General features: G+C 44.7%; 1 protein-coding gene across 2 annotated transcripts in view; it reads left to right on the top strand.

Moving 5' to 3' along the window:
• Adgrf5 (adhesion G protein-coupled receptor F5) overlaps positions 1-25,781 on the top strand; it is a 95,604-nt gene that overhangs the window by 9,774 nt on the left and 60,049 nt on the right. Inside the window, exon 1 of one of the 2 annotated variants that reach the window (XM_038342289.1) lies at positions 18,228-18,455. The exons of the other annotated variant lie outside the window; for it this stretch is intronic. The gene's annotated coding sequence lies outside the window, so the exon portion shown is untranslated. Of the gene's footprint in view, positions 1-18,227; positions 18,456-25,781 lie in introns of those variants that run through there. 2 annotated transcript variants of the gene reach the window in all.

Raw genomic sequence — 25,781 nt, 5'->3', positions numbered from 1 at the left:
TTACCCTGCTGAATGTGTAGCCCTGGCTTGAGGCACCGTTTGGAAACTCTACCTTGTTCTGTTCCATCTTTTGTAATATTGCATTCACCCCTTCTGTTTGTTTGCATCTTAGCATTTTTGTGTCTTGGAACACAATAAAATGTAGCGGCGAGAACTGGATTCGGGGCTCAGATTCTGCCTGAGCTTTTTCAACAGGTTTGGTTTTTTTTCCAGTCTGTATAGTTTTTTGTTTTGTCTTAAGCCTTGAAAAGTTGTTTCGTTTATATCAATTTTCTCATCTGAAGTAGAAATAGTTTACTAATTTGTACAATATTATGAAAGTTAAATGACAAAGTACATAAAGTTTTATCAAAAGCGCTCAGAACATGCTTATGATGAGATTTGTTCCCAAGTAAGGACAGGAATCACTAGTAACACCTCCACCAGCAGGAAGGTCTGTAATTTTAGGAAACCTGTAACCTGTGGACGGGTTCGTTCTTAAAGCATTAAGACAATATTCTAGGCTACGGTAATAACTTGGTGCTAGAATACATGCTTAACTTGTAAAAAAAAAAATACCCTACATTTGATTGTTAATATGGGAGGGGGAATTAAAGACTGAAAACAAAGAGGAAAAGGAAAATACTCAGTTCTGTTTAGCCAGCAAATTAATGTTACTCCCTGATGTGAATCCCTTACTCAGAAAATGGTAGGATTTAAAAAATAATAAATGTCTGCCTAGAATCTGAAATGGTAGCTTTAGTTTGTAATCTGCTCTTGGGGTGGGTGGGGCTTTAGTTTGTAATCTGAGCAGTTGGGGAGGGTGGGGCTTTAGTTTTAATCTGAGCACTTGGGATGGGTGTGGCTTTAGTTTGTAATCTGCTCTTGGGGTGGGTGTGGCTTTAGTTTGCACTCTGAGCTCTTGGGGTGGGTAGGTAGGCATTGAAATAGGAGGATCACTGCAAGTTGGAGTCCAACCTGCCCTACATAGAAGTTAAAGACTATCCTGGGCTATTCAGTGAGACTGTCTCAAAAACAAACTAAGAATATAGGGGGCTAGAGAGATGGCTCAGCAGTTGAGAGCACATGATCCTCTTGCAGAGAACCCAAGTTGAGTTCCCATCTTGCACATCTGGAGACTCCCACACCCTGCAACTCTAGTTCCTGAGATCTGATGCCTTGTTCTGGCCTTATCAGGAGCCTGCACTTCTGTGTACATAGCCACATAAAGACACACGTGCACATATGTATAATTAGAAAATACAATTAAATCAACCTAATCTACTTAAATAACCTGCCTGTGAACAGAGATTGCAACCGGACACTCAGTCACCTGGAAAGAGCATCTATAAAAGTCCACATGTTGTCTGTACCTTCTCCTTAGTTTAGCAGCAATTCAGCCGTCTCTATGTTCAAATCAAATAGCTGACTTAAAAGTTTTTAAACCAGAGAACTGTTTTATTTGAAGTCCACATTAAGTAAATGCTTTCATAAATGATATTTTTGGCGATACATTTGCTTATTTATTGTGATCGATTAGCCTTCAAAATTAACACACACACACAGACTTTATCAAGGGCTTGGCTAATATTTCTAGCTGATTGAGATTGTTTGGCTCCATTTTAGCCTCAAAAGCTAACCCATCAAGCTTGATCATCTGTAAATGCATAAATTTGCACATTCGTGGAGATACATGCTAGGAATTTGTGGTGGCTATGTATGTGGGGGTCTTAGCTGCGAGATTGCAAGGCATCATTTGTACCAGAGGAAGAGAAAAAGGAAAAATATTAGTAACCTAGAAAGAACTGAGACTGTTTGGAGAGAGGGAGGGAGAGGCTAAAAGGTGTGAATTCACTGTGCATGTGCACGTAGCTAAGCAAAAAAGCATCTTAGGCCTTTCTGGAACTTTCCTTGCTAGCAAAGAGGCCCTAACACTTACCAGGCTTAGCTCTCAGCACTTCCTGGGCATAATGCCATTTAATATCTCCATTTCACAGGTGAGAAAACCGAGGACTGCAGAGGTTAAATAACTTGCCTGGCCTTCTTAGTTAATAAGTGGTAGAACTGAGGCTTTTAGTCCAGCAGCATGGCACCACGGGCCAAGTTCTTGTTTTTTCTAGGATTCTAATAATAAGCCACCTCAAGGATCATTCACAAACATGAATGAGCATCCACTTCTCTGGACCGCGTACTATAAGGTGCTGGGCCTGAAAAGTAGGCAAACACCGACAGGGTAGGAATGCCGCAGGAAGGCGGAGAGCCTAAAATAGATCTTTTGCAAAGCAGCTCAGTTGGTGTTCTGACAGAAGGAAGTCTGGGTGTGCTCGCTCCTGGAGAGGATTCCCACAGTAACCTTGAACCAGCCCCCGAAGGACAGGGCAAGCCAATGCAACAGAAACACAGGCCATCTTCAGGCCAGGGGAACTCATTAGCTGCAGGGCTCTTGGGTAAGAGGAAAGGAAGGAGGCATTCATGTATGAAGTCATCATTTAGACTGTCATAAATGTTTAACTCTTGTGAATTGTGTCTCAATAAACCTGGGTAGGATTGGCAAAGCCTAGGAGGAGACAAAGCTGGATGTGGAAACAGAAGTTCTAATTACTAAGGGCATTAGCTGGAGTTAAGTGTTCGTGCGTGCACGCGTGAGTGCTTGTGTGCCGGCGTGGGTAATTGCGTATGTGTTGGGGTGCATGCGTATGTGTTGGGGAGAAAGGAGAGATGCTCTGTGGATTGACCCAAGAGCACCTCTGTCTGCCAGAGTTTCTCTCGTGTCTCACTCCAGGCTGGGAGCCAAGCAGCATCAGCGTCTTCTCAAGAGTGAGAAACTACAGAATAAGGCAATCCTCTGTCTCTCCATAACCATTAAATTCCCATGTGCCCTGGAACCACCGCAGAGCTTGGTAAAAGGCTAGATACCAAGCCCCGCTCCTGGTTTTAGGTTGTAAAGTCTGGGGGGGGCGCAGGATTTTGCAGCACTACCTGATGGAATCCACCATGTGACACCCACATGCTAGTCTCTCACGTGTGAAGGCAGGAACTTCACAAAATAGTTTGGATCATCCTTAATTCATATTACTTAGAAATGTCCTCAGAGGAAGGTCACTAAATCTCTTCTTTGTGGTAAATGCCTCTTTTATTTTTTAAACGTTTCTGTAATTAAATAAAACCCAAATCCAGATATTTCTGATATTCTGGTTCATTTTGGTCTGTAAGGAGTCAAAATATGGTGACTTCTAGGGTTCTTAGGAATTTTAAGAATTGGTCCTTTGAAACCTCTGTTTGCAAAGCAGGAAGTCAATTGTTGCCCAGAACAAACACTTGAATCAAGCAATCTGTTCCTTTGGAGGGCTTTCACGCTACAGAGTTTAAGCAACTTTCCATAATAATCCAGAAGAGTTTGAAACTGAGTCTTTGTGGCCTGGACCATGGAGGTGAAAACAGGAGGTCTGTGTTCTGTCTCTGAGTGCGGTCTGCTAGCAGAGACAGAATATATCCTAAGGGCTGTTATTTCCTCCTGGGTAGATAAGGCAGGAAGAGCTAGGAAACCAAGATCACTGACAAGGAAGGATTGAAAGAATGGATGGGGAGGAATCTGTGTGCTCCTTTACTTCCCTCCCCCTTTGTTTACCGGGGTTGGGGTAGAGGGAGTGCTGAAGCCTTCCCAAATCTCTCAGCTGCAGGTCAGGAGCCCAGATGCCACAGAAGAACAACTGAAATCTTTTATACTTAAGATTTAAAGGGGAAGCCAGGTGGTGGTGGCGCACGCCTTTAATCCCAGCACTCGTGAGGCAGAGGCAGGCGGATCTCTGTGAGTTCGAGGCCATCCTGGTCTACAAGAGCTAGTTCCAGGACAGGCTCTAAAATAGCTGCAGAGAAACCCTGTCTCGAAAAACAAAAAAAAGAAAAAAAAAAAAGAAAAAAAAGATTTAAAAGGGAATGTTGGGGTTGTCAAGATGGCTCAGTTGGCATGGTAGAAGTAGAGGCCCAAACCCCAAAAGTTGTCCTCTGACCAAAATGCACAAGGGGATGCCACTTTCAAAGCCACCAGAATGCTGTCATTTGGCTAACAGAGAATTTGCAAATGGTTTGCTTTGGATCAGAAGCTGAGGGGAAACATTTACTGAGCTGAAGCCTGGCCAGAGAGAAGGGAAGTAAATTCTGCAATATCTCCCCTGGGATGCTTCCTTATACCACCCCCCCCCCCATCAGCAGGTAGCAGGGTAGCCTTCCCTGAGAGCTCCATCCCTTTTCTGTAGCAATGCCTTCTTGAGGACATGGTGGTATAGAATAGAGCACTCAGTAGGACACAAAAAGACAAAGAAGGACTTGGAGGTGAAGCTGAGACTAACCAGTACTCTTCTGTTGCTATAGTTACCGCTTCTCCTTGGGTTCTGGACCAGTGCCTCACATTCAGATCTTGGTTGGGGTTAGTACTACAGACAGACGTAGAAGGAAGGAATGAGAGATGGATTGGCGTCTAGATGACCCAGTGCCTGTAATGAGTCTCTCAGACCTTTGCTTTCCTGTTTAAGTATATTGCGTGAGCATCTGCACTTTGCTAACTCCAAACAAGGTCCCCAGCCCAGAAAGCATCAGTGAACCTGAATGTGTTACCAAGGTGTTGGTGTTCTGATTATTGGCTGGTGCGAGACACATTAGAGAATTTAGGCATAGCTGACCTCCACCTGCTTGGATAGGAGGAAGTTCAGGGTTCCACCCTCACCACTAGGTTGCTGAGACTGAGTTTTCTCATCTATAAAATGAGGATGTGCATGGTCCGTCCTCAGGATCTGAGGGTCTATGGGAACCCGACCCTGTGATGGGCATGGTAAGCAAGGGCAGTAGCAACCGCTTGGGCTGTTTCTTCATCTTTTATAAGTACAACATTTTTATTAATAAAATTAACATTTTATTAATAAACATAATTATTAATAAATGAATTTATTAATGAAATTAATATCTTTATTAATTTTTGAGAAACTCATATGTATGCAATGCATTTTGGTTATATTCAACCCCATTCCTCCTCCCTAACTCCATATCTTACCCCCACCACTCTCCCACCCATCCCAACCCCGAATCATTTTTTCATTGCTTTTGAGTCCAATTTGTGCTGCCTTTATACTCGTGGGTGGAGCCACTTACTGGAGCGTGGTCTAACTACCAAGGACAACACCCTCAAAGAAAACTGTCTCTCCCTTCCTCAGAAGCCATCAACTGCCTGGGGCAGGGAGGGAGGGTCAACAGGAATTGGGGGAGCCCCCTTCTCCCCTCTACACTAGAATGCTTCCTGGCTTGGTTGTATGCAGGTTTTGTACAGGCAATTGCAGCTCCCAATGAATGGTCTGTTTCTCACACTAAATGAGTCCTGTGAACGTGAGAGAGGTGTTGCCAAATGTTGCCAGAGGCGCTGCCTTCTGCTCTGGGGCTGTCATTCCACACTCATGATTAGAGAGGGGTCAGGAGGTAAGAAACAGCCTGTCCTGGGCCATTTCACCCCTGTTCCCCAGCAAGACTTCCTGCTTCCTTCCCTTCGGGGTCAGGTGGAGTCAAAGCTCACTTGCCTCCAGGCGCTGCAGACCACACTTTTTAAAAAGTGACCCAGAGGGCTTGGAACTGAGAATTTTGATGCTTTCCTTCCTCCTAGTTAGGAAGATGTTTCCAGATGGAGCCAGTAGGGGGAAGTGGGGGTACTGGGGAAAGGAAGAGGTAGGATTAGCTTCTTCTGAAGAGGGTAGACCCTGGTGAGTCTTTCTGGGTTCATTCCCTAGCACTTGGGGGAGAAGGAAGGCTAGCTCAATAAAAAGAGGAGAATTTAGGTAGAGATCTGGTCTAGTTGTTAAGTATACTACAATGCTCTGCGGTCCATAGTCATGTGTGTATCTGCTGCTTCCTTTATTCAAACTGCAATGTGATGTTGGAGTGTGTATGAGGACCAGGTGCACACACACACAAGCACGCACGCACACACACACACACACACACACACATCTGTACCTTCATGTATGTATTTGTGTGGCTAGACTAAAAATCTAAATGGCTTTCCCGTATCAGCATTCCAGGTCAGATGAGGCAAGCTGGAGGAGCATGGGTCTGGAATAGTCATATAATTGTGTACTAACCTCCAAGTCTAAAAATAGCTTCTTGGACCTGAGAGGCAAACACTGATAAACCAAAGTCAATGTAATTAGGAAAAGTCTTGAACTTGGAAACCCAGGCCCTCCCTTGTGTTAGGGTTTGTCATCAGAACTGTGGCAGGATGGGCAGTCTCCACAGGGCAAGGCACCAGTTTGCACAATGCTAGGTCACATTTCAAAGAGCAGTAACGGTCACCACAAACACCCTTCCCTTTAATTTCTTTCCCTGTGTGGAAAACAGTGTCGGGCTAGAACCCAAAGACAATTCACCTTCACGGTCACCAGCTTGATTAGGAGGACCACCACAAGGTCAGTTCCTGCATCAGAGGTCCTCGTACCAGTGAACAAAGAAGGCACCATTTCTGTGTGCCGTGCCCATGTAAGCAGGGGCATACCCATGATTTAGGTCTAAGGAAGCAAAGGATTCAGTTCACTTATAAGCAAGCCACTAGTGACTAATGCTTTTCCCCAGTATGAAAACCAGCAAGTTATTTTGAACACAAGTGAGCCACTAACATAGAGTATGGAAATTATGTCCTCACATATCTTAAATGATTCCCAAGAGATAACGAAAAAGTGGGGTCTTTGCTCCCCGTGAACCTTTCTTCCCGTTTCCTCAAGGTCCTCACCTCAGGTCTTTAGATTCTTCTTCATAATGTTTGAACCTTTTTTTTTTTTTTTTTTTTTGAGCTAGGGTTTCTCTGTGTAACAGCTGTAGCTGTTCTGGAACTAGTTCTGTAGGTCAGGCTTGGCTCGAACTCACAGAGATCTACCCGCCTCTGCCTCCTGAATGTTGGCATTAAAGGATTAAAGGAGTATGCCACACTGCCCGGCATCTCCTGACCTTTAAAAAAGCACAAGGAGTTAAACTTCAGAAAGTTTGATTCTCATTTGTGCTTCGAGTTCCATCTTCACCACTGCTACCCCCAACGATAACTTTGGGCTTCTTCTCAGTCAGCCTATTTTTGGCCCCTTTTATGACTGAATTTCAGAGCCATTGTAGCTCTTCATAGACGATATGAGTGATACTTGGCCAGTCCTTCCCATATTTCAGTCTCAAGCAAGCATCTTCATGGTGCCTGACATGTGATGTATTCTTGAAGCAGCTCTTTAGAAAGACTGTATCATCTCCAGTGGAATTGAGAGATGAGTTAGTACAGGGCCGTGCCTGTAGAACACAAAGGTAGAGAGACCCTGGAGCCAAGCCTTGGGTAGGTGGGTGGGGGGGGCAATTGTTACTACTGGGAAACCCTTTTATGGTTGACCAGAAGTCTATGCTGACTTGTCATTGCTACCCTTGTGTTGTACATTTTGGAAAGCTTATGGTTTGAACTTTCCCTCAGGAACAAGTTTACTTCAACCAAGTAATGTGTAGTACACAGAAGTGTGCTTCTTTGTGTACGGAGAGTTGGTCATACTTCTAATAATAGGGGTTTCTTTGGGGTTTTAATGTCATAGAAAACCTCGTGTGGCTGTGTTATTGTGATGGTTAATCTCTATGATCTATTTGATCTTAGAAATGCTTAAGAAGGATTATCGTTATTGGATTAATTAAGGAAAGAAAACCTGCTTTCTGTGGACAACACCGTTACCTTGGCTAGGATTTTGGGTTGTTTATAAAGGAGAAGGCCAGTTGAGCATAAGCAATGTTTGTTCTCTGCTTCCTGACTGAAGACTCAATATGGCCAGCTGCTTCTAACTGCTGCCTTGACGACTCCATCATGATCACTATGAACCAAAAGGAACCTTTCCTTACTTAAGTTGCTTTTGGCAGTGTATATTATCACCAACACCAAAGTGACTAAGACAGTTCGTAACCAAGTCCCACCCTGACATTACTTCTGACTGTATTGAATTATGCTAACAGCAGGTGTCCTAAAAAGCTGAAAACTGATGAGGTAAAAGAAAGCGTGCCTTTGATTCCTCATTTGGTGTAGGAGGTCCTTCTGTATATGTGTTGCTTTTATTGGTTGATGAATAAAGCTATTTTGGCCAAGAACAGGGCAGAATAAAGCCCAATGGGAAATACGAACAGAGATAGAGAGAGAGTAGGTAGAGGAGTCAGAATGATACTTTGTAGCTGCTTAAGGAGAAAGACGCTGCCTAAACTTAATGGTAGGCTACAACCTCGTGGTGATACAAAGATGAATAGAAATGGGTTAATTTAAGAAATAAGAGCTAGTTAATAAGAAGTCTGAGCTAATAGACCAAGCAGTGGTGTAATTAATATAGTTCCTGTGTGATTTTTCAGGTCTGGGCAGCCAGGAAATGAAAGAGTTGTCTCCAATTACACTCATTCATCCATTTGAAAAACATTAATTGAACACCTTTTTAATAGTTGCTAAGCATTTTGAACCACCTTTTATCCCCTTTTCTTTGTTCCTCCATGTACGTACATATGTATGTGTGTATGTGTATATGCACATGTACATGAGCCACAACATGTGCCTTAGCATGTGAAGGTGAGAGGACAACTCAGACATAGATCACCAAATTAATCAGTTTGATGTAGGAATTCCCTGTCTCCACCTTCAGAGGTTGAAATTACAGGCAGGCCACCATGCACACCTGGCATTTACCTGGATGCTAAGGATCCAAATTCTGGTCCACACACTTGCTTGCCAACGAGCGTTTCTTCCTAGATCCTTCTTTTCATTTTGTATATGAGTTCTCCTATATCCCAGGCTGGTATTGAACCACTGTGTAGCCAAAGATGACCTTGAATTTCAAAATATCCTGCCTCCCCATCCCTAGTGCTGGGGTAACGGGTGTGGACCACCATTTCTAGTTTATGGTGCTGGGGTTGACCCTGTGGCTTTGTGCATTCTAGCCGGTGATGGCTATTCTTGGTTGTCAACTTGACTGCATCTGGAATGGAGGGCGTATCACCGAAGGATTATTTGCTCCATTTGAAGTAGGAAGAGCAACTTCTAATCCAGATCTCGAGGCCTTCAATCGGGGTCACTCTTTCTGCTGGAAGCCTATGTAAGGACATGGAAAGGAGCTTTCCCCTTGGCCTGCTTGTTCTCACCTTGTTAGGACATCCCTTCCTTTCCTAGAACAAGAATCTACTCCTTTGGGACTCCAGCATATATTTGAAGACCAGCTGAGACACCCAGCCTTGTGGACAGAACAGCTACTGGATTCTTGGTCTTTCCCTTTACAGCCAGCAATTGTTTGACTAACCAGATTGCAACCTATAAGGCATTCTAATAAATCCCCATTCTCTCTCTGTCTCTCTCCATATATATGTATATATTTATATATGTGTGTATTATTATATATTATTTGTGAAATGAATTTCTATATGTTTATTTATGTAATATAGTACATATAAAATGAGTATATATAAAGAGAGAGATGGAAAGAGAGAGATTCATTTTATAAGCCTGTAACTCTAGAGAACCCTGACCAATATACTAAGCCAGCGCTCTACCAACTGAGCTAGCTCCCCAGCCCTTACTTTTTCTTTTTGTAACTGGTGATGGAGCTGGAGAAGAGGTTCTTGCTGTGACAGTAGCAGAGGAGCGTTGCCTTGAGTCAGGGAAGAGAAAAGTGCTGAAAAAACTTTCAAAGGAAAAGTTTGAAAGGCCATTCTAGAACATTCTCATCCTAGCGCCTAGAGAGAGAAGCAGTGAGACCAGAGAATGGAGAAGGAAGGAAGCTATCATGAGAAGTGGGAGCATTTTTTGTCCTAAACAACGGGGAAAACAAAAACCATAGAGACCCAAGTGAAGCAACAAGGGACTGTTCTATTTAACTGACTTTTCTCAAGTTGGCTGCTAAGAGTGAGGCGGGGGCTGTGAGGTGGCCAGTTTGAAAAACAGCGTCAGTTACAGAATGGCCTGGGTATGTGACTGTGGAGATTTCGCGGAGAGTTAGCAGGAAGCGGTGAATGTGTGTGCAAATGCCATGCGGCCCTTGGGTGCTTCTCAAACTCCTGCCTCTTGATCTGCTTGCTTCTCTTTAACCTCTGTCCTCTAAGGCTCTTTTATATAAAATAAATTCCAAACGTACACCAGTTCACACTAATATGCGACCCATGGGGAATAGAAATGGACAACAGGTCAGCCCTTCAAAACTATGGGTCAGAGGACAAAATGTTCTTCCATTTAAAACCACTTGTTTCTGAAAATATAATTTCAGAACTGGAGAGGCAGTGGACATAGGTTTTTCTGTTTGCTTCAAATCCTGCCACTGAGAGGCTGAGAAAATGGCTCAGTGAGTGAAATGACTTTTCACCCCAACACACATAAAAACCAGGTACCCTACCAGGCATCTTTAACCCCTGTCCTGGGGGGTCCTGGGTAGGAACAAGTGAATTCCTATGGCTCATTAGTCAGTCCAGTTTAGTGGAATCAGCAAACTTTAGGTTGAGGAAGAGATGCTGTCTCACAAACTAAGGTGAGAAGGTACTAAGGATGACACCTACGTTGACTTTTGACTTGTACAAGCACACACACACACTCTTGTGACAGAAGTGACCATTTCTGCTCTGCTGTCACATGGTGCCGTGTAGTTCAGTCCACTATTGTGCCAGTCACTACAGTTTCAGGTCAGGGGTATTACAACGTGCTAAAATCTGCTCGGCATCTTCCCATGGGAAGAGCTGTCCAGTTTATTTAATGTGTCCTTTATTATTAATAATACTGTTTGGCTCTAATTAAGTCAGGAATCCAGGCACTGTGCCTCATGCTTGTTATCCTAACAGCCAGGAGGCTGGGACAGAGGATTCCCATGAGAGTGAGGCCATCCTGAGCTATGTATCATGACCCTTTATCAATTAAAAATACATAAATAAGTAAAACAAAAAGTTAGGACAAATCATAAAGAAAAGACCACTAAAAAGACTAATCTAAGCTTGGCATCATCTCTTTCTGTATTCATAAACGGCCCTTCCATCTCAGATATCACACATGGGTGACCTTTCTACTTACATCTATTTAAAAATATTACAACTCAGAAGCAAGAGATAAAGGGCATAACTGATGTGGGAAGTGGGGATTCTTTGGGCTGAGTAACCCAGGAAAATATCCATGCCTTTAGGGGTTCTCAGGCACCAGAGGATGGCTCCTAACGGCTGGGTTCTGCTTGGCTCTAGAATCCACTCTGGTGTGGGCCAGCTTTCTACTTCACATGCTCTTGTGATGCTCACCCACTATCTGGCATCATTCTAGCTAGCATCAGGTGAGAGCCTAGTGGACGCATCAGAGCCACTATAGGCGCGGGTTATCGAGGGAGGACCAGGCAACCCCGCGGCATTATCTGCTCTTGATCTTAGGTTGTATGGATGGAGCTCTTTCTGGGACGAAGCTGGCTGGCTGACATGCTAATGAGAAAGGTTTGGTTGTGGACATTGAGAAAGAATGTTTTGTCTTTATCCTCTACGGGGCTGCTGTTCTGAGAACTCCAGAGAGGCTGAGACCTGGGTGATGTGTGTGATTAGGAGCTGGAGAAGCAGGAAATGAGTCCCTGATGTTTCCTGGCAGCAGAAATGACGTTATTAAGGGAACTGTGGTTTGAACATGTATAGAAAATGCCACTATCTGTATTAGTAAACAGAGAAGGGATGCATGTTGGCAGATAATCCATTGCCCTCTGCAGGACAGAGTTGTCATGTGACTTTACCTCTGTGACTCACTATTATCTGCTTCCCTTTCCATGGAAATTAAGGATGAGGGAATATGTTTGACGGGAATGCCACTGGGATATAGGGTTAATAGTACTTCATGGAAAGACAGAAGAGCTAGCTCTGACACTAACAAGAGACTGTCACCTCATTTGTTCTTAAAAAAATGTTCACAGTGCAGCTGTCAGCCCAGCAGAGACAGTTGTGGGTCCCTGCGAGATCCCTGGGTGGTTTACGAGCGGTGGCCCATCCCGGGCGGGCTGGTGGCCCCGGTGTGGGTCCCTGCAAGATCCCAGGCCCCGCTATGCAGCGAGCGGGCAGCCAAGTGGCAGCAGGTTCCCACCAGTAGGTGGGTGCCCGCCGGGAGAGCCAAGCAGGAGCCAAGCGGGCGAATGGAACCCGAAGGCGGGTAAAAGACACATAGACACAAAAAATAGACATATAGCTTTATTAAAGGAGAGAGAGAGAGAGAGAGAGAGAGAGAGAGAGAGAGAGGGAGAGAGAGAGAGGGAGAAAAGGAGGGAGGGAGGGAGGGAGGGAGGGAGGGAGGGAGGGGAGGGAGGGAGGAGGAGGAGGAGCAGGAGCAGGAGGAGAAGGAGAGGAGGAGGAGGAAGAGGAGGAAGAGAAGCGGGAAGCACACATGGTCTCCAGGAAGAGAAGAAAAGCAAGAGAGAGAATTCAGGATGACACCAACAGATCAGAGGTCTCTGGGAGTGGGCGTGGAAAGGGGCGGGGACCAAAAGAATAACAACCTCCGTTAAGCTTTTTAGCTTCCTCATAACACAGAGAGTTGGGACAGTCACTTGATGTTTAGTTTTCATTAGCAACGTGACAGTCACCTGGAAGAGTCTTAATGAGGAATTGTTTAGGTCAGGTTGGCTTGAGGTTGTCTCTGTGGGGTCGTTTTGAATGTTAATTGACTTAGGAAGATCATCCTACTATTGGTGGTATCATTCCCTAGGCTGGGCTCGAACTCTATAAGCAAGCAGGTATCAAGAGTGTTTTGGTTTATCACTATGGTTGACTGTGGATGCGATTTGGCTAGCTGCTTGAATTCCTTCCTTGACTTCCTCCAAAATGATAGTCTATGACCTGAAACTGTAAGCCAAATAAACCTCTTTTCATCAAGTCTTTTTGAAAGAGTGTTGTATCACAGTGGCAGAAATGAAACTTGGCCACCTAGGCTTCCTTAATCTTTTATGATTTTGATTTTTCTCTTGCCATGCATGAACCTTTGGCTCCTATTTGTCTGGAAGTTTGGGCAATATGGCTGTTCAGTAGTCATGCTAATCATCTTAGTAAATTTGAAGGAAATTAATTCCTATCATAAAAAACTGTTTTTGTTTTTTTGTGGATATGTGGTTCGTGGGAGATGACGAGGCGCTGTAAAGAACTGAGAATATTGGAATGGGTACAGGAGACACACTTCTAAGTGCGTCTAGAACCTGGAGTCCAGTGTTTGCACACTGCACCCACTGTCAGTTACTGTCCATTATCTGTGGATGCACAGCATCTGCCCCAACATGCACCAGGAAAGCACCAAGGTGCCTGACCAATGTGCACAGGCATTAACATGTGGACCTCCCCAGACATTGAACACTGATTTATTTACACTAGCGGAGTTCAATTTGGTTTCAATCTGATTGTGGCTGTGTCCCGATTCTTCCCTCTTAGAATAAGAAAATATTAGTTTTTGATTTTACTGGAGCCCTAAGTTGAGAGACTTTAAACTTTTAAAGAGATTTTGGAGCTTTACAGAAATTTTGTATTTAAAAAGAGACTGGATATTTTAAAAGAGGCAGCTTTTTAAAGCTTTTGAATGTGTAAGGCTATGAGACATTTTAAGAGTATAAAATGTTTTATATTGTAATGTTGATAGGAATGTGTGATTTGGGGATTGAACAAGAAAGGAAAGGCCAAGTTTTAACAGTGGTGTGTTTATGTGTCAAGCTGACAAGGGTTTGTGGTGCTGGCTAGTTTTATGTCAGCTTGACAGAAGCTGTAGTCATCTGAGAGGAAGGACCTTCAGTTGAGAAAAAGGTATTCATAAGATTGGGCTGTACGGCAAACCTGTGGGGCATTTTCTTAATTAGTGATTGATGTGGTATGGCCCAACCTATTTTGGATAGTACCACCCTGGGCTAGTGGTCTTGGGTTCTATAAGAAAGCAGGCTGAGCAAATCATGAGGAGCAAGTCAGTAAGCAGCATGCCTCCCTGGCCTTTGCATCAGCTGCTGCCTCCATATTCCCACCCAGTTTGAGTTCTTGCTTTGGTTTCCCTCAGTGGACTGTGACTTGGGATATGCAAGCCAAATAAAACCTTTTCCATAAAAAATAACAAAGCAAAACAAAATTTAAAAAAGCATGTAGACCTCAAGAAGGAAAGTACAGCTTCCTTCTAAACAGCTTCCTTCCCAGGCCAAGAGACCCACAGCTTCTTCAACACCCTCCTCTCATGATACTAGGGGAGGAGGTGACTACTGGAAGGGTCGGTGACAAATTTAGTGAGTGATCCAATAACGCTGATGCCATGTGCATCACAGCTGAAGTACATGTATGACACACGTTATACCATAGGACCAATCAGCAATTTTTTTACCCTCCAAGAATGATGTCATCTCAGAGAACAGGAAATTGTGTTTGAGGGTTCATGTGGGCCTCCCCAAAGTAGAGGTCAATAAGAGGCAAGTGAGGGTTACTGCTGGCAACTGTCCAGAGCCACACCTCATCTTTCCCTCTCCCAGGAACAGGCCAGGAAGGTAGCATTACCCAGTGCAGGTTTCTACTTGGAGAGTGTTTGGGATTTCTGGCAGAGGCTGGGGTTTAGCGGAGGCACACAGTGGAGGGAAGAAGCGTCAGCTGCCATCGGCTGGTTTACAAGATGGAAGACAAGGGAACTGTGACAGCCACCACTCTCTGAGAGATTTATAGTAGCAGGCCCTTAGAAGAAGGGGTGTGTTAGCAGTGAGTGTGACCACAGCCTTGGAGGCGGCCGCTGAGCACAGGCGTGTCCGATGCCTTTAGTGCAGACTCTGCCAGGCTCTGCATACCGCAGATAGCAATAAAGCCATCTGTATGTTATAAAACAGCTTAGCTGTTTGCCCTCGCCTTCCTCACACAGAGAAAGGTCAGCAGCAGAGACGTGAAGATAGCAAAACAGAGCTGACCCTGGGCCACATTGGTCAAAAGGCTTGCCAACACCTGCTTATGGGTTGAAAAAAATGGAGCTGAACCAGCCAAGAAGTGGAAGTGGGAATGTTTTCCCAGTAGATTTTACATGGACTTTTACATACTTCTGGCTGTGATTTGTGGTGGCAAATTATGTTCAAGTAGTCTTCTCCACGGAATTAGTGGTTATTGTTTCTTCTCTTGGGGTCACTATTTTCTGACAGAAGAAAGGTAACCAGAGACACCAGTAAGTCTGTTAGGGTTTGGGTGTGGGTTAGCTAGAGGATGGCGATGGCCAAGACCACTGAGACAGCTCATTTGGAGGGAAGGTCAAGAATTTCATTCTGCACACATGCAGCCTGAGGTGCTGTTAACTCTCAGCTGGAAATGGTACTTCGGCAGTTGGGTATGTGGGTCGGAGTTGCAGGTCCATAATAGAGACAGGTATGTGTGAGTCATTACACAGACATTTAAACCAAAATGGAGATCGCCTCGGGATATGTGTCGACAGAGAATCATTCCAAAGTTGAAGCCATGGGACACTTACTGCGAGGAGGCGCCAGCTGTGAGAACCGACATGACACAATATAATTCCAGCAGCTTCTTCTTGTTGATCATCTACTACATCCCACTTCTAAAATAGGACCTGGGTATAAAATAAATCATACTAGTCCCTGCCCGTGAAGCACTTATAGTCAATGCAGCCAACTGATCATTTGGCTACTGAATAGCAGCAGCAAAGACTCCCCTGACACAGCATGAGATGGGTGGAGCTGGAGAGAGGGGGTCGGGGAGGCACTTGGCTGAGGGTAGGAGAGTCAGGAGGGTCTTTGGAGAAAATAAGACCCTTAAACTTAGAGAGAGGAAGTAGCATTTTGGGTGAAGAAGGGGAGAAGAGAAGACTAAAATGACTGGATCCAAGTTGGACAATGCATGTTGATGGCATCCGAAATCTTACCAGGGAGAGCAGGAGGTCTCTCTCTTTATGGTCACACCTGGCACATAAGGCACTTCTGTTAATGGGCATGGCTAACACAACAGATGGATTGTTTACTCCAACCATGTCCGTAGTTTGCTTGCAGAAGTTTGAGTTCTACTTGCTAACAACTGTAACATTCTAGAATTAAAGAGAACGGTGTCTGGGATGGGCAAAGCTACCTGCAGTCACAGCAAGGCAAGGTGCTCTGTCACAGCCGACTCTGAGCCGCAGCCGAGACCATATGGCAGTCCCATTTCCCAGCAGGCTTTGTTTTCCCTGCACATTGTGTAGTGAGCACAGAGTGTTCCTGGTGACAACAGGAGGCTGTGGGTAAGGGGAGGAAAGGGAAAGTCACTTAGTCGTCAATTCCCGTTTCACATCAGAGAGCAAACTGCAATACCACCATTAAGGTAGGTGAGCATTGTAAGAAAGAGGAAAGGAAGGAAGGAAGGAAGAAGGAAAGAGAGAAGGAGGATCTCCCAGTAGCCCACACTGATAGAAAGCTCTTTCTTCAGGCAAAAAAAAAAAATACCCAGTTCACGCCGAGAGCATAGATGTGGAATAACACTAACTATAGGGCTCATGCTCTTTTTGCCCAAACATAGTTTTCTATATTTTTTGATTCATATACTTGAATTCAACCAATCTTGGATAGAACATGTTTGGAAAATTCCATCTATGTTGAATGTGTACAGGCCCTTTTCGTTTGTTATCTTTTCTGAACAATACAAAATCAGTATGTAGCAGTTATATTGCATTGGCTATCGGGAGTAATATAGGTGATTTAATGTATGTGGAAATACACGTATAGGTCACGTGTGAATCCTACACTATTTTATATAAAAAACTTGAGCATCCTTCCTTAGGCTTTAGAATCTTCTGGGACTCCCAGGACCAACCCCTGAGGGGTGACATCACCTCGCTTTTGTCTCTAGTCTGATTACCATCACCATTTGCCCTGGTAGCATGGTCAACAGACAAAGTGTACAGAGGGAAAGGGGACAGAGTGGAACGGGGGAGAGACAAGATAGAGGAAGTAGGCTCCATGTCTCCAACCCAGGCTTCTAAACTTTTTATTTATCAGTTCATATAGTATGTGTGTACTCGCATGCACACATGTGTGTGCCAGGGCATGTGTTTGGAGGTTAGAGGATAATTTTATAGAGTTGATTTTTTTCATTTCCCTTTACATGGACTCCAGAGATCGAACTCACACCTTAGGCTTGTGTGATGAGAGCTTTTACATGCTGATCCATCTCCCTGATTTGTCCAGCCTAGGACTTTAGCTTTTCCAAATGATCTACAGCAAAGCCTATAAATTCTATATGGCTTTATCACAGTTCCACACAGTAAACCTAAGTTCCAATACCATCAAGTCATATACACGTGACTGTGTGAACAGACATTGGTGGGCTCTGGTTTGCATCCTTGCGGTCCGACTCTGGGGTCCTTGGCCTGACAGTACGCAGTTTTCTTTAATACTTGGGATCATCCGGGGCTGCTTTCTTGCCACGTAGATTTGTGGGCCCTAGCAGGCAGGACTTTTTTCAAACCTTGTGTGGACAGAGTTTCAGGAATTGAGCAGCATTTCCTACAAAAAAAAAGTTTAATTAAATTAATGACAACATCCCACATCCCATCTTTATTCCAGCCCCGACAGGTCACAGCTTCTCCTTGAGCTCCCGTGTCCTCCCCTTTAAAGTATGGGCAGGCAGGATTATGTTCCGTTCAGAAACTGACTGTGATTACAATTTACTCCTAAACCATACTGGGAGCTTGCTGGCTATCCCTCTCCGGGTCTCCTCATCATCAAATGCCGTTGTTGCCGCGAAGATGTCGGAGTGTCCCTGAATGGGTATCACTGGATCTAAAGTGTTCCCTTTCCCTGGGAACTAGGCATCCCCTGTGACGTGTTTGAAGCTCAGGTCTCCCTAAAGCTCTAGCCAGGTCTCCGTCTTCTGGGATATTTTTTACTTCTGACTTCTTGGTCCCGCTAGAGATAAGGGGTTGGTGGGTAATTTTAATTTTCCATACATAGTCTAAGTTCACAGTCATGCCTTGAGGGTTTAAATCAGGTATCCTGCACCACTCACTCCTAGGTACGAACCCATTTTTGGTTTGTACTATTTGTATTTTTTTTAAAAAAAATTCTTTTTACCCTCCTTTGGAGAAAGGAAAGCAAGAACAAGGGGCATTGCCCAAACGAGTCTGTCCACTCGCTGGAGAGGCTTCTCAATAGGAGGACCTGAAGGACTTCCCATGGGCGTGAGGGAAATTACACACGCCATCCGGGGAAGCGGACCAGGAAATCGCTTCTTGTTTTTCAAACAGCAGAGAGGCTCTGGCGGATGGCTCGGTGAGGCTAGGAGGAGTGCAGCTTGGGGGAGATAACCCTGAGCAAAGGAGTGGCCAGTCCTGTTCCCAATGAAGCCTGTCCTGCAGTCCCCTGACTGTCTGTAAGGCACCCCTAGAAGGCTGTGGGCCAATGGCCCCGCAGTGAAAAACAGAGAAGTTTCTAGACATCTGTGGAGAGTAGGCGCCTGGAGACAGCAGTGGTCGACAGGTAAGGATTTCTTTCTTTTTTATTCTTCTTTCTGTAGTCTGTGTCCCTTTGTAGCAAGACCTCTGGCAACCTGAGGCATTTTGACATTTTTTTTACAGCATTGTCCAGGGCCTGGTAACTTAGATCGTGCAAGATCATTGAGCTGTTGGAAGTTCCCAGTGAGGTCCTCTCAGGGTGTCTCCTTCCAGTTCTCTGGGATTCTTCAGGGTTTTCTCTTTAGTAAGGATTACTTTCCAGAACCGTCCCAAACTTGTTAGGAGCATTGGTAAACCAGTATTGTCCTTGTAGCCATGGGCTGTGGCGGTGGTCCAGAGCAAGAGGAGGTTGCCCTTGAGTTGGGGGAGGAGTCCTGAGACAGGGCTTGGGGGGTGCAAAGACCTCCAGGCCTTGGCTGCTTGGGTGGGGTGCAGAGACCTCCAGGCCACGGCTGAGGGGAAAGGAGCTTGTGTTTTGCCCAGTAAGAGTGTGTGGGACTCAGAACCAGACAGACTTGCTTTGAAGTTTGTAGAAAGTAGGAAAAATCTCTGTGGTGTATGGTTTTACTTTCTTTTTTTTAAATTAAATATGAATTTATATATATAGTATATAAAAAACAATGCAGTATGCAGCTCAGGAGGAAAGGCAACAGCAATGATCTCTGGATAAAGTGATGTTTTGATTGTATCTTTTTTTAGTTTTTATTGAGCTATATATATTTTTCTCTGCTCCCCTCCCTTCCCCTCCCCTCCCCTTCTACCTTCTCCCATGATCCCCATGCTTCCAATTTATTTTCTTTCTTTCTTTCTTTCTTTCTTTCTTTCTTTCTTTCTTTCTTTCTTTCTTTTTTTAAAGAAAGCCAGGCTGTGCAATTTCACTATAACTTTGTCCTTTCTAAGGGGCCCAATACAATGTTGTTGTTTTTCTAATTTTTGAATCAGGGTCTTGTGTCTCGCTACATAGCCCTGGTTGACCTGGAACTTACTATGTAGACCAGGCTAGCCCCAGACTTGTGATCCTCCTGCCTCTGTGTCCAGAGCACTGGGAAGACAGAAGTGAGCCACTTTTTTTTCTAATTGCAAAGGACTACATTCCTATTGTAGAAGACTAGCTCTTGACAGTTTTAAATTATCCCACCTCAATACATGTTTTCTCTCCCCTCCCCAATTATACCGCCAAGTATTCTCTGTGGTACCAGTTAAAGGCTTATTTTTTTTGTATCTCCTGGTTCTGAGAATGAGCCATGATGGGGTCTCACACGTTCTCAACGTCAGAGTCCTGTGGTGACCCTTATTATCTCCTTCTCCATGGAGGGACAACGTGACACATGAGGACTGTGCACATCTCACTAGTACTTAGAAAGTATGAAAAAAATTCCATTTCTTTTTACTATTTTTCTATTTTGTGGTGCTTTTGGTTTTGGTACTTAATAATATTAATAACAACTTCTTAAGGATGAAATTTTGACAGTTAGTGGTTTGGGCATTGCCTTTGAAGGACATCAGAGTTAGCCTTATTCTAGAAATAAAATGAGGAAATGATAAAGAGATTAACTGGCTACGCAGATATATCAGTCATTCGATAGCTAAATGGTTGACCAAGGGAAGACTTGGTGAAGGCGGAGGATGTTTGATTTTTACTTGATGGGTCATCTTCCAAATATTTTAATCTTCTGTAAAAAGGCAGCCTTCTCTCTTTGTCCCCACTCTCTGTGTTGTAAAAAAATAAAGGAGTAAGAAAAAATTCACAGTGAACAAGTCCTCATGAGTCACAGAGCACAAGAGGGGTCATCAGAAAGAAGAAGAAGACAGGGAAACCAGAAAAATTCCTAAGAGTAACGATACCTTGCTCAGTTTTTCGTTTGTATTCTCTTGACGTGTCTAAGACTTCTGCACCCCAAAACCGAGGGTCACTTGGGGCTGCTGGGTCTGAGATTCGGCTCTAGACCACCTGGCTCAACTTACTTTCACTGTCCCCCGCCAGAGCTCTCACCCGCTCTATTGGCCCGGGGGCACTGCTGCAGGAGAATGTAGTCACACTCAATGGCAGGTCAGGGCAGTCACGCTCATGCAGGCCGCCTTCTGAGTGGTAAGGCCGATCTGCCTCCAGTAGGTCTCAGTTCAGTCTCATAGACAACCTCTGTACCTTCAGAAGACACCCATACCTCTTCTTTCACGGTGCCACAGGGAATGCTGGTCTCTGATTCTTGTTTTATTGAATAAAAGGGGAGAAGTGCACTCACATTTCATGGAATACAAAAGTGAAGCTAACTGATTTGCCCAGCTTTACACAGCGACTCTCTTGAGGGTCAGAGAGGAGAATTCAGATCTCTTTTCAGCTCTTCAGCCCCCTTCTTAGCTAGGAATGTGAAGATAAAAGATAAGAAAGAATTGTCTCGAGCAGGGTAGCTCTGCAGTGTGCTTTGCTGGGGATCCTGAAAGTGTACCAAGTCATTGCATCATTTGGATACTTGCAGACTAGGATACCTGTGGTTACCCCAGGAGCTTCCCAACACCAGGGCAAGGGCCACACACTTCTCTGTTGAAAGGGACCTAAGCGGTGTGTTGTTTGCTTCTGGTCTCCCCGGGAGTTCCATTATGCTCTCAAGGCTGAGAGTGGTAATCCTGGCTGTGAAGGGTAGAGGGGTCAAAGTGAGATACAGACCATTACCTGGTTGTGATTCTGAAAAGCTGGGGCTGTGCCTGGCTGTAAGTGTCATGAGTTAGAATCCTGGCAGGCAAGGCTGGAGAGGACATTCCTGTCCCCACCCACGGCGGCATTGTCTTTCCCCTTTAAACTGAAGTGACCCCACTGGCTTGACACAGATGCATCAACTCCTGCTACTTGCAGATCTTACGGAGTCTGATTAGATGTCCCAGTAAACAGGATATGCTCAGTTAAGTGCGTGAACTGGCTGTGGGCACATGGTAAATGCACAAGGGATTCGCTGGTCCTGCGTTCACGTTGTTTGGCTCAGGCCAGCACCCTCAAAAGAACTGAAATTTGCTTACTTCCTAAAAGATAATCATACAAATCAAGACTTTAAAAACCCTAGCTTACTGGAATCAGATGTTGCCGAGTGGCTTGCTGGGTTTCACGGAGTTAAAAATGCAGGCACTCTTGTCCGGTAATGAGAATTGGAGGGGCATATGTTTATTGAGTGCTTACTGTGCTCCAAGCACCATTCCCAGTGTCTTGTAAACATTGCCCTTTTTCGGTTTTGCCAACAGGCCTGTATTATTATAATCCTGATTTTGTAGAAGAGCAAATATACATAGGTTAAGTAAATTGCTTAAAGAAAAAGACTAGAAGGTGATAGAGTCATAATTATATTTCAGGCAGTCTGACTTCAGAGTTCACGTACCTAATTATTGTGCCACACTCCAAAAACCACAAGAGTAGTGTCAAGAGATCCACAAGGCTGGGCCAGAAAAGCAGCCAGGTAGAGAAATGCAGGTGTGTATTTCAAGGAAGGATGCACACCCAAAGAAAAGATGAGAGACGGCATGTTACAAACAAAAGATAAGAGACGGCATGCTACAGAGTTTAAGGGCACGGGGTTTGGCAACAGACACTACCACTTGCTATGTGACCTGGGTATATTGTGTAATTGGTTTTTCCATTATACGAGGGAGGATAATGGTGCTTGGACCAAAAGAATAACAGAGGGATTTGTCGAGACTCTGGCTACAGCGGTTATGGTGGATGAGAAGAGCAGAGAAGCAGGGGGACAGGGGATGGAGAAGGGAGGTCACAGAGGAGGGGACAAGGTGAGAAGACAGAGGGTGTTATGGTGAGACACAGCATCAGCTCTTTTCTGTAAGAAACTTCTTATAATAAATGCAAAAGTCACATGGTCCCAGTGAAGACATCTCTTGTAGTTACCTCTGGAGAGAAACATGAAATAATTATGGTCTTTTCCCATTTTGTGTGGCATAGTCCTATTGTTAAAATTCTCCTCATGGGCTGGGCGGTGGTGGTGCACACCTTTAATTCCAGCACTCGGGAGACAGAGCAGAGGCAGGTGGATCTCTATGAGTTCGAGGCCAGCCTGGTCTACAAGAGCTAGTTCCAGGACAGGCTTCAAAGCTACAGAGAAACCCTGTCTCGAAAAACAAAAACAAAACAAAAAAATTCTCCTCATGGGAGAAATAAAAATGGAAGAGAATTAAGTTGATGACCAAGGATAGCCACACCACATTGCAAGAAGGTGATGTGGCCAGGGCTGGAAGGAGCAACTTCAGAAGGCTAAGATAGCTTTGTAAGTACATATATGCTGGAGTATTTTGTGTGTGTGTGTGTGTGTGTGTGTGTGTGTGTGTGTGTTTATTCATGCATTCCTGGAACCGTGTCGATACATGTATGAAAGCGAGTATGTTGAGGGTGGATCTCTACCTCTCTGTGTCTTCCTCAATTACCCCCCACCTTATCTTTTGAGTCAGGATTCTCTCACTAAGCCTAGAAGTCACCACTTTAGCTAGACTGGCTGGCTAATAAGCTACAGGGATCCTTCCAGCTCCACAGGGTCTTACAGATGGCTACTGCTGAGTCTGGCTTTGTTATTTGATGCTGTGGGATTGAACTTAGGTGCTCTTATTTGGCCAGCAAACACTTTTTAAAAAGACTAGCTCCCCAGCCCAACATCCAGCAATGAAATAGTTAAGGTCTGGCCCATCAGAGACTCCAGGCTGCAGGTCGGCACATATCATTAGTGTTATTTACCCCCTCACCCACTAACAGGAAAACCCACAGAACTGGGAAACTGAAACCTACTTCTTCTCAATCTGGTCCTGTGGCCAGCCACAAGGCTACCCCCTTCACCCCCCCCCCCCGCCCCGTCTGCAGTTGGAATGTCTTCTGCTTGACATTGTTCTCCCTGATGCAGGGAAACCCTTTCTGTGAAACTGAAGCTCTAAGATAGGATAGATAAGACTCCAGCTAGGAACTTCATGTTTTCTTAAAGATGACAATCTCTGCTGAAAGGTTAAAATCCCCGGGTAACTTACAAGGAGGCAAGAAAGCTGGAGGGTTATCAAGCATCAACACATGTGTCGTGTGTTTTGGAAAACTCCATCCCATTGTGGACAAACAAGCGCAGCTCTGTAATCAGATCGTCTCCGGGCTCCTGGGACACAATGCTGCCACAGAAGCTTATTCCAAGGCAAAGGAAAATTAAATGGGAAAAAAATGGTCTTCAATAGAATCCTTTAATTGGCATTGTGTTTTGTGTTTGTGTTGAATAAATATTGACTTTATAATCCTGCATGTGCCAGGGATGAGTCATTGAATTAAATAAGGTCAACAAAGATAAGTCTTATTGACTATGCCGTGGTAAATATAGGTCTGTTGGGAGCCTCTTAAAGCTACACTTAAGATTTTGAGTCTGCGCTTCTGTAGTTCTGGAGGGAGACTGTATATGAACAGCACCCTGTCCATACCAGATTCTCAACCATCATGCAGATGAATGAAGACTTCTTATTTACTTATTTATCCATTTATTTTTGTTTCATGTGTGTGTGTGTGTGTGTGCACTTTCACACATATGTGCAGGTGCACACCCTCCTGTATATAGAAGCCAGAGGTCAACACTGGTTGTCTGTTTCCATAGCTCCCTACCTTTTGGATTGGTTTTGCCTCACTGACCGGGGAGCTCTCTAATTGGCTGGCTAGACTGGCTAACCACCAGTGTACCCCAGGGAAGCTGCTGTCTCTACCTCCCCAGAGCTGGGATTACAGGCACGCACATCATGCTGAGTTTTCTTACACGGGTGCTAGAGATCGCAATTCTGTTTGGACACCTGCACAGCAAACACTTTGCCCATCGAGCCATTTCCCCAGGCCCAGAGTTGTTTTCTCTTTGTTTGCTTTCTCACAGCTCTGGGGATCAAACTCAAGTCTTTGTCAGGTAGGCAACTGCTCTGACATTGAGCTACATCCCCGGTAAACAAAGAAGCAATCTCAATACGTAAAGCTGTTCCTGAAACGAGGCACCATCACCCACTGCCCATCATCTAGGCAAGGAGCTTTGCTTTGCATTGTTCTCTTTTGGTATAGTCATAAGTGAACATACTGTTTGTAGTCTAAGTCTTGATTTTGGTAAGGATATGTTTTCAGAAAGAACCTGGTCTCTACTCTCGGACAAGGAGGTGAGAAATATAAAGAGATAGCTACTCAACTACTTCTAAAGGGGCCAATGGCATGTTTCCTTAGTGAGCCCAGCCAAGTTGAGTCAGAGGCAGGACTGCCCTTGAAATCACCCTAGTGTGAAATATAATTTGTTCCATTTATAAAAAAAAAATAAAACTGTGGGTGCAACATTATCCAAGCAGGTGGTGCACACTGAAGGACCATCACTCCCTTGAGACCACTGTGAGCAAATTCTGGAGTCCTGTGTGTGCCATCTGCAGTTCCTTACCTCCTACACAGTCTACAGCTCTTCCCAAGGTGATTGCCACCTCACTACTCCAATGAGACCCTTGTGAAGAGACCATCCTGTCTGAAGGTCCAAAGATCACCCTCAGCCCTTCTTCATGCACCTCTCAGCATGAATATTGTGACCACATCCTTTTTTATTTTTCCAAGACATGGTTTCCCTGTTTAACAGTCCTAGCTGTGCTGGAACTAGCTCTTGTAGCCCAGGCTGGCCACAAACTCCCAGAGATCTGCCTGCTTCTGCCTCCTGAGTGCTAGGATTAAAGGCATGCGCCACCACCACCTGGCCCCTCCTTCTTAATGTCAAACCTTCCTGGCTTACATCATTCCCTGCTAGCTTTTGTTCTTTGATTTAGTTTTCTATGTTTGTTCTTGGAAACAGTCTCACATGTAGCTCAGGCTGGCCTTGAGCACAAGATCCCCGTGCCTCCGCTTCAAAAGCACTGGAACTATACGTGTGCATAGACATGGCTGGCCTCTTTCCCTTCCTGCTGCTCAAGTCTCATTCCTAAATATCTGCATGCAATCATCCTCTCAGCCTGGACCTCACTGTTTGGAATTCTGTTGGATTTGGTTCCAGCCTCCTCTCCCACCCGACTCTTTCTTAAATCTTAGCTAATCCTGCGGTCAAAGTTGTCAGGTCTGCCTACCCTGGCTTCTGTTCACCTCGCAGAATCCCTGTCTTCTGCTGTGTTGATGTCCAGGCACTCTGACCCATATATAGCTCCTTAAACAAACTGTGATTTTGCCTACCTCAGAGCCTTTTCTAATTCCCTCCCCCTAAGATAGTTGAAAGGTATGCTTCCAGTTTAGATTATTTGAACACTATGTCTGGGACCCCTTTCACAAACCCAAGACTGACTCAGCTCCCTCTTACTGTTTGTTTGTTTGTCATTAGTGTTGTTTTCCAGAAAGTTC

The sequence above is a fragment of the Arvicola amphibius genome, chromosome 9, assembly GCF_903992535.2.
Source record: "Arvicola amphibius chromosome 9, mArvAmp1.2, whole genome shotgun sequence".
NCBI lineage: Eukaryota > Metazoa > Chordata > Mammalia > Rodentia > Cricetidae > Arvicola > Arvicola amphibius.
This window is presented reverse-complemented; position numbering and strand designations above follow the sequence as displayed.